Below are 8,913 nucleotides of genomic sequence, written 5' to 3'. Positions count from 1 at the left end.
TCCCCGCTGGCAAGTGGACATCCCCCGAGGGCTCCCAGGCTGCCAGAGGGATGTCTGACTGCCAGTTTAGGCCCAATCCCCCAGGGAGCGGGCCTAAGCCAGCAGGTGGTCATCCTCCAAGGGGTCCCAGACTACGAGAGGGCAAAGGCCGGGCTGAGGGGACCCTTCCCCCCCGCCCCCCCGCAGTGCACAAATTTTTGTGCACCAGGCCTCTAAAATATTATATATATATATATATATATATTCTTCCCTCCAATGAGATTGTGCATGGCATTGTATAAATTATAATTTTTGGAGTTCTGTTTTTAAAGTATCTGAGCCTCTCTTTTTAAATTATTCAGGGTTTTTGTTGTTGTTTAATGTAAAAAGTGCACTTGTTAGAAAGGAAGGGAAAGGAAGGGGGAACAGAAGAAAGGGCCTCAGCCTCTGCAAAATAGTTTCCTGTAATCCTGGGAGGATTGAGTATTAATTTGCCCATCTTTAGAAGAGGAAACAGACTTAGAAATAAGAGTACCTGGCTGGTTTGGCTCAGTTGATAAAGCGTCAGCCTGTGGACTGAAGGGTGCCTGGTTCAATTCTGGTCAAGGGCACATGCCCGGGTTGCCTGCTCTATCCCCAGTAGGGGGCACACAAGGAGGCAGCTGATCAATGACTCTCTCTCATCATTGATGTTTCCATCTCTCTCCCCCTCTCCCTTCCTCTTAAAATCAATAAATAAATACACACACACACACACACACACACACACAACACACACACACACACACACACACACACATATGTAATTTTTTTAAATTAAGAGTAATCTAAAATCACAGCTGGTAAACTGATATATTTGGGACACAACTCCACATGTCTTCCAAAATATGCTCTTAACCACTATGATATAAGAGGAGTTTTAAATTTTTTTACTAAAACCACATATTTTGTAATAGAATAAAAAAAGTTTCCTGACCTGCAACCTGAAAATGTGTATGATTCAACTGAACAAAGTTTAGATTCATTCCCTCCCAACCAAAGCTTCCCTCCTTTCAAGGAAACTTAAAAAGTATTTTTTGTTTTAACTATTTTTTGATTGGTTTTTTCTTTTTATGCTTTAACTATTTTCTAAAGAGAAAAATAGTACTTATATAAACTAAAATCCCTTTTTGTTTGTCATATTTAAGCAGAATATTTCAAACTACTCTAATAATGACATGGGTTTTCTTCTTTGGGGAAGGTAGCAAAATTTTGCTCCAGAAACTATTTTTTGTCTTTGCCAAAAATTAATTTAGCATAGGATGGTGTGGGAATCATAATTTCACAAGCCAATAGCTTACAGGATATGCTTTTAATAAAGCCAAATATGCTATATTAGTAAAGCCAAATAGAAAAATAACATACTCCAAACAAATGACAGATTAATCACACTATTTTTCCAGGGAAGGGGAGGTGAAGGAATGAAGTCTAAATTTCATATGAAGTGTGTCTTTTTTAAAAGGAGGAGGCACTCTGAGAGTCAGCAACCACCAACCAAAGGGCTGATTTCCAGGTGGCAGGGTGGAAGTAAAAGATCCCTATTGCTAGAGCATGTTGCTAGGGTACAAAGACGTCAGTGCTGGTAGGTGGGCTTACCTCTTTCACCAGGTTAATGTGGGTTTATCAACAATGTCTTCAAGGAGTACCTCCCCAGGACAGGAGCAAATGCCCCAATGATCTTCTGAGAGTTTTTAGGTTAGAGAATAGTTGCCTCACCCAAACCAAAACTCAAATAGTCCTCACAAACTCTCAGTATTTATAGTCTAAATGTCCCCTTGCCATAGTGGCTTTTCATGTGTTCTTATGATAATCCCCCAGCGGGTCCCCACAGAAGCTGGGCTTCAGACTGCTTATCAATGACATAGATATGCAATGATGACATCCTGGTACAGCTTACTTCGTTCTTATATCAAAGCCACTTTTTCCCCTTCATCATAAACGAGTAGATTAAAACAACTTCACATAAGTCATAAACAAGTGGCTTTAAAATCATATAAACCAATACACAATATAGCATCAAAAGAGCCAGGGAGTGGGGCGGGGGAGAAGAAACTTACAAATGATATAAAGCAAATGGTGACACACCAGCTCCCTCTAAATCTCCCTTCTGCCCTAAGAGGAACAGAAATAGACATTTTTAGATGAATTTATAATGTGTATGTTCATATATACATACATAAATAAACACATTATTACTTATTTTTACACTACATTTACTATGCCAGACACTGTTCCAACTGTTTAACTTGTGAAAAGTCATTTAGTACAACTCTAAGAGGCAAGTTGTACTGTTATTGCCCCCAATCTTTTTTTTACTAGATGAGAAAACAGACACAAAAAAGATAACCTGCCAAAGGTCACACAGAGAGGGCAGAGCTTGAATTTGAACTCCTGGGAGCCTGATTCCAAAGCCAGGCTTTAACCACTGCTCTTTAGCTTCCTCTCTACATGCAGCAGGACCTAAACTGGGTGTGTGTACACATACAGATACACATCCACATGCATGTTTCATGCTACATTTTAAGTTTATCAAATGCCCTTGAAGACCTTTACCTATCAGCATGAAGGGCAGGAAAAGGAGAGCAACTGCTAACACAAGAGGGGGTATTCAGAGACAAAGATTACAAAGCATCTCAGAGAGTAACAGGCCTGAAAAATGGCCTGAAAAATATTCCTTAGCTAAGAAACTAGATCACTGGTCAACTTAGAACAGTTTCAGTTTTTACACGAGGAGTAGGGATGAAAATAAGATTGCTTCTGAGCTAGTCCTGTAGGGAAGAAAATGATTCTTTAAACACAATGGATCCAGAGGAAGAATCCAATGTAGAACAATCAACTCATTAGGGTAATTAGCATCCAGCAGGTAGGCTGGCTACATCCAGTTGAATTATGCTATACCAGTGGTTCCCAAACTTATTTGGCCTACCGCCCCCTTTCCAGAAAAAATATTACTCAGCGCCCGCTGGAAATTAATTTTTTTTAAATTTTAATAGCAATTAAACAGAAAGATATATGCCCCCAAATGCACCTGTGGCCATCACAGCCCCCCTGGATCGCTGCAGCGCCCACCAGGGGGCGGTAGCGCCCACTTTGGGAATCACTGTGCTATACCCTACAAAGCACTGCAGCCTTTCAGAAATTCAGTGTCACAACCAAGGGACTCCTGTCTTAAGCAATGACTCATATTTTTGTATCTTATAGTAACATATACTCATCCCACAGTAAAAGAACAAACAAAAAGAGAGGCAGTTGCTGCCACCAGCAAGTCAAAAGGTTTAGACGTCACAACTTTATCTATTGAGGAGTCTAATTCACACCAGTATTTAACTGCTCACCAAGCACTACTTCTTGGATTTCTTAAAGGCACCAAAAGATCTGTTTTCTGAATTGTAGCCAGTAATCCATTCAAATTTCAAATTTTATTACAGGCAGACTTTGCTTTATTGTGTTTCATAAGTGTTGCATTTTTTTTTTTTTTTACAAACTGAAGGCAAGACCCTCCACCACCAATAAAGATTATTTTATTGCAATACTTGCTTTATTACATTGGTCTGGAACCAAACCCATATCTCTGAGGTATGCTTGTATAGCCTTTAACTATTTAAAATGCTCCACGTGTTTCCTTTAAAGATCAAAATCCTCAACTTTGCCTAAATGGTCTTGCAGCAGCATTTTTTGCTTATCTCATCAGCCTCACAAAAGCCGTTTCTAATCTTTTCTACTTCCCGCACCTCACTTCCCCTTGAGGTGTCAGCCAAATCAACTTTTTAGTCCCTCAAGTACCAAGTTCTTTAGAGTTAAGAGCCTTCTCACTAGCTCTTCCTTCATCCTTGAAGACTTCCATCCTCAAATTTGTCCAGTTCACTCAAATTTTACCTCTAAAAATATGTTGTTAATCCTCGCCCGAGGATATTTTTTCCATTGCTTTTTAGAGTGGAAGGGAGGGAGGGAGAGAGGGGAGGAGAGAGAGAAAGAAAGGACCATCGATGTGAGAGAGACACACATGGGGGTTGCCTCCCCCATGCACCCTAGAAATCGAACCTGCAACCTCGGTATGAGCCCTTGACAAGGAATGGATCCAGCGACCCCTCAGTGCCCAGGCCTACACTCTTATCACATCTGCCAGGACAAATTTTACCTTCTTTTAAAATGTTAGCATTAAAAATACTAGCATTTTATTTATTTTAGCACAATATACTTAAAATGTTATCATTGTGTCATGTAACCAACACAAAAACTCAACTTTTACCTTAAATGTCACGTCCTCAGAAGATCTCAGAGGTGAGGCGTGGTATAATTCCGCGGGGTGGGGCCAACCCACCCACTCATCCACTGATAGGCGAACTGACCCATCGGGCGACTGTCCCCATTTCATTTCCAGGTTTACTGCCTCTTACCAACCACCACAGGCCCAGTGAACCGGCTCCTCCACCGCCCGGTTACCCACTCCCTCGTGTCTGAGAGCAGGAGGGGGTGGCGGTGGCGGCTTTAACACCAACCTGGGAACCTTACTTCTATCCTCAAGTTGCTCCATAGGAAGAATCTGGAAAGCCTGCCATTCTCTGGGAGTGAAATGGCCAATTCCAGCCAACAATTCCAGCCACCTGTGCTCCAGATCTCTTCCCGCGCTCCCCGCACCCCCCTCAGAGTCACTGCGCAGGCGCGTGTCTAGTACCTGCCCACTTTCGGGGGAACCGCCAATCAGCGCACAGGCCCGGTGTGCGCCCCGACTGGGAACCCCCTCACCCCCCGGTGGTTGGGTGTCAGTCCTGCGTTGCACTGGGTTCCTGCACCGTCTCAGTCCTGGGCCATCAGCTCCAGGTAAGCGGGAGCCTGCAGCGCCCGGCCACTGTCTGGGCCGTAGCTGAGCACAGTGGAGGCGACTGGGCGCCAGACCTCGAAGTCACGCTGGTCCACGAGTGCGTCTCCTCGGCCTGGCAAAGATCTTGTGATATCTACCATTCCCAGACCTGTGGAATCAGAACATTTAATTAACATTTAGTTAATTAGTCAAGGAGATTTTGATCTGAACAATAATTTGAGAATTGCCATGTTATTGCCCAAGAATGGCTGTGTTTGGTGGAGGAAAGTTGGGGAGGAGAGAGGACAAGGGGGAGGTGAAGGGAGTAGTAGCCACCATTGGAGAACCCTACATTGCCTCCACCTCTTGGCCAATGTAAACATCCCTTAGTCCTCCCAGAGATCTTACAGTTAAGGATCATCGTTACAAATTCACAGATGAGCTCAGTTAGGCTCAGGCAAGTCAAGAATCATCCCATATGGCAATGATTGAAACCGAGGGCTAGCAATCTACCACAGTTTTTTGTTTTGTTTTGTTTTAAGTTTTGTTTAAGCAGTGGTTCACAAAGTAAGGTTCGAAAGGCCAGCAGCATCACCTGGGAACTTTTCAGAAATACTACACACCAACTGGATCAAACGGAATTGCTGGGGGTTGTGGCCCAGCAACCTTTTAACCAGACCTACAGGTAATAGGCAAGCTAAGGTTTGAGAACAACTTTCTTAAAGAACCAGGGGAATGTTTTAAGCTGGAAGATAAAGGGATTATATTTACACTTAGAGAGATCAGTTTAGCCAGAGTTAGGCAATTGATTGGAGGCACCATTTGTGTTTTAAGGTAGAAAAAGGAGTGGAATGGTAGTAGTGCCTTTGAAACCAGTTGTGTTCACTTCATGGTCCATTTTGTTAATGGCCTGATTTATGAAAAGTGGGGAAGACTGATTTGTATAGGACAGTGGTTCTCAACCTTCTGGCCCTTTAAATACAGTTCCTCATGTTGTGACCCAACCATAAAATTATTTTCGTTGCTACTTCATCACTGTAATGTTGCTACTGTTATGAGTCGTAATGTAAATATCTGATATGCAGGATGGTCTTAGGCGACCCCTGTGAAAGGGTCGTTCGACCGCCAAAGGGGTTGCGACCCACAGGTTGAGAACTGCTAGTATAGGAGCTTGGGAAATGGAGGGCACAATGATACTTGGAGTGAATATCTAACAGTTACATATTTTTTCTTTAGATTTTAGCTTTCCCATTATGCTCTGCAATTTACTAGCTGCATGATATTGGGCAAGTTTCATAAAACATCTTTCAGCCTCTATTTTCTAACCTCTGACTACTCTATGCAACCTCGCCCCCAATTCCATGCACTCCCCATCTTTTTTTTTTTTCCAATTTAAAAAGTAAACTTCCTTTTAGAAGAGTTATGGATTTACAGAACATTTGCAGAGATAGTACAGAGAGCTCCCATATCTCCCCCACACACAGTTTTCCTTATTATTACATCTTATATTTGTATGGCACATTGTTACAACTAATGGACCAGTACTGATACATTGTCAGTAACTGAAATCCATATTTTACTCAGATTTCCTAGCTTTTCGCTTATGCCTTTTTTTGTTCCAAGATACCACCGAGCACTTTACATTTAGTTGTCATGTTTCATTAGGCTCCTCTTGACTCTTTCTCGCTTTCCTTGTTTTTTTATAATCTTGACGGTGTTGAGGAGTATTTTGTAGAATGTCCCCCTATTTGGGAGTCCGGTGTTTTTCTCATAGTTATACTAGGGTTGTGGATTTTGAGGAGGAAGACCACAAGAGGTAAAGTACCTTTCTCATCACATCATAATAAGCGGGTGTATTATCAACATGACATTTTAAAAAATATATACTTTTATTTATTTCAGAGAGAGAGAGCTAGAAACATCAATGATGATAGAGAATCATTGATCAGCTGCCTCCTGCACACCCCACACTGGGGACTGAGCCTGCAACCTGGACATATGCCCTGACCAGGAATCCAATGGTGACACTCAACCACTGAGCCACACCAGCTGGGTTCAACATGACTTTTCACTCTTGATCTTGACCTTGATCACCTGGCTGAGGTAGTGTTTGTCATTTTTCTCCAGGACAGAGTTACTCTTTTCCTCCTGTCTTTTCAAACTTTCCTCTTAAGAAGGAAGTTGCTATGTGCAGCCCACTCAAAGAGTAAAGAAAATTCAAGGCTTTTAGCCTGGTTCATGTGCCCATTTTTCTTAATATGTATACCTGCTATATACATGGGAGAGACCCAGGAAAACTGAGGAGTAACTCACCAAAATAACTGGAAATAAAAGATGATGGTTGGTCAGTTATGGGAGGGTACAGTAAAAGGATTAATGCTGGTACGATTGTTGTGCAGATTTAAGTCATTGTCTTCTGCACTGATAAAAATTCCTAGAGCTAAAGTCATCCTGGCCCAGCCCAGGGAGACATATCTACAAATGAAGGTTTCCCTTACAAATGTAAATATCTTTTTCAAAGGGTAACTTTTATTTTGTTTTTTGAGCTTCTCCTAAGTGCACTCTTTCTGAAAATTAACTAGCCTGCAATAATCCTTATGCTAAAGAGGCATATTTTGGGGTGACAAAATCTGTTCCTCTAGCTCCTAGACTATAAATTGTACATCATGTTACTACTAGAGGCCCGGTGCACAAAAATTGTGCACCGAAGGAAGCTCCCAGCCTCTCCTTTTTTAATTTTTTTTTTATTCTGGGATTTATTTACCTTCTATAATTGAAACTTTGTTGCCGCTCCAGCTCCGAGGCCATGGCCTGCTGAAAGCAGGTATCTGGGGTTTGTTTAGCTTCTATAATTGAAACTTTGTTGCTTTCGGAGCTTAGAGCCGGGCCGCGGCAGGTGGGGAACCTTGGCTTCCTCCATCACTGGAGCAAGCAAGCCTCCTGCTCGCTTTAGCTGCGTGGCTGCCTGCCACTATCTTTGTTGGGTTAATTTGCATATCCTGCTGATTAGCCAATGGGAAGCATAGCAGAGGTATGGTCAACTACCATGTTTGTCTATTCCTTTTGGTGAAAGGAATAACATTCTAAACCAACTGAGCCACCAGGCCAGGGTTACAATATACATTTTTAAGTAATCTGGGTCCACTTTTAAGTAATATACCACTTCTCCCCCCCCTTTTTTTAATGTTAATTGTGCCCTGACAAGGAATGGAACCTTTTGGTGAAAGGAATAACATTCTAAACCAACTGAGCCACCAGGCCAGGGTTACAATATACATCATGTTTGTCTATTCCTTTTGGTGAAAGGAATAACATTCTAAACACCACTTCTCCCCAGGCCAGGGTTACAATATACATTTTTAAGTAATCTGGGTCCACTTTTAAGTAATATACCACTTCTCCCCCCCTTTTTTAATGTTTATTGATTTTAGAGAGGGATGGAAACATCAATGATGAGAACCATTGATCAGCTGCTAACTGCACGCCCCCCAGGGTGTTGAGCCCATAACCTGGGCATGTGCCCTGACTGGGAATCAAACCAACAACCTTTCTGTGCATGGGACAACACCCAATGGAGCCACACTGGCCAGGGCATATTTCACTTTTATATATGCTAGAAACTATTCTATAGGTTTTGCTATTATTACTTTAATTAGCAGTTATCTTTTAGAGTCATTACCTTCTTTATAAGTATTTATCCTGCACTTTTGAGAAGTATTTCCATAGGTTAGTGAATTATGAGTTCACAAGTTTTTTTTTGTTTTAACACTTTAAAGATGACACTTTTAAAATATATTTTTTTATTGATTTTAGAGAGGAAGGGAGAGAGAGAGAGAGATAGAAACATCAATGATGAGAGAGAATCATTGATCAGCTGCCTCCTGCACACCACACACCAGGGATTGAGCCTGCAACTGGGGCATGTGCCCTGACCAGGAATTGAACCGTGACCTCCTGGTTCATAGGTCGATGCTCAACCACTGAGCTATGCCAGCCGAGCATGATGACACTTTTTTTTAATTAAATCTTTATTGTTCAGATTATTACAGTTGTTCCTCTCCCCCCCCCCCCCGGCCCCCCCCCCCCCCCCTCCC

This window comes from Myotis brandtii, unplaced genomic scaffold, assembly GCF_000412655.1.
Source record: "Myotis brandtii unplaced genomic scaffold, ASM41265v1 scaffold136, whole genome shotgun sequence".
NCBI classification, from domain to species: domain Eukaryota; kingdom Metazoa; phylum Chordata; class Mammalia; order Chiroptera; family Vespertilionidae; genus Myotis; species Myotis brandtii.
The sequence above is the reverse complement of the archived record's forward strand: the minus strand, read 5'-3'. Positions refer to the sequence as shown.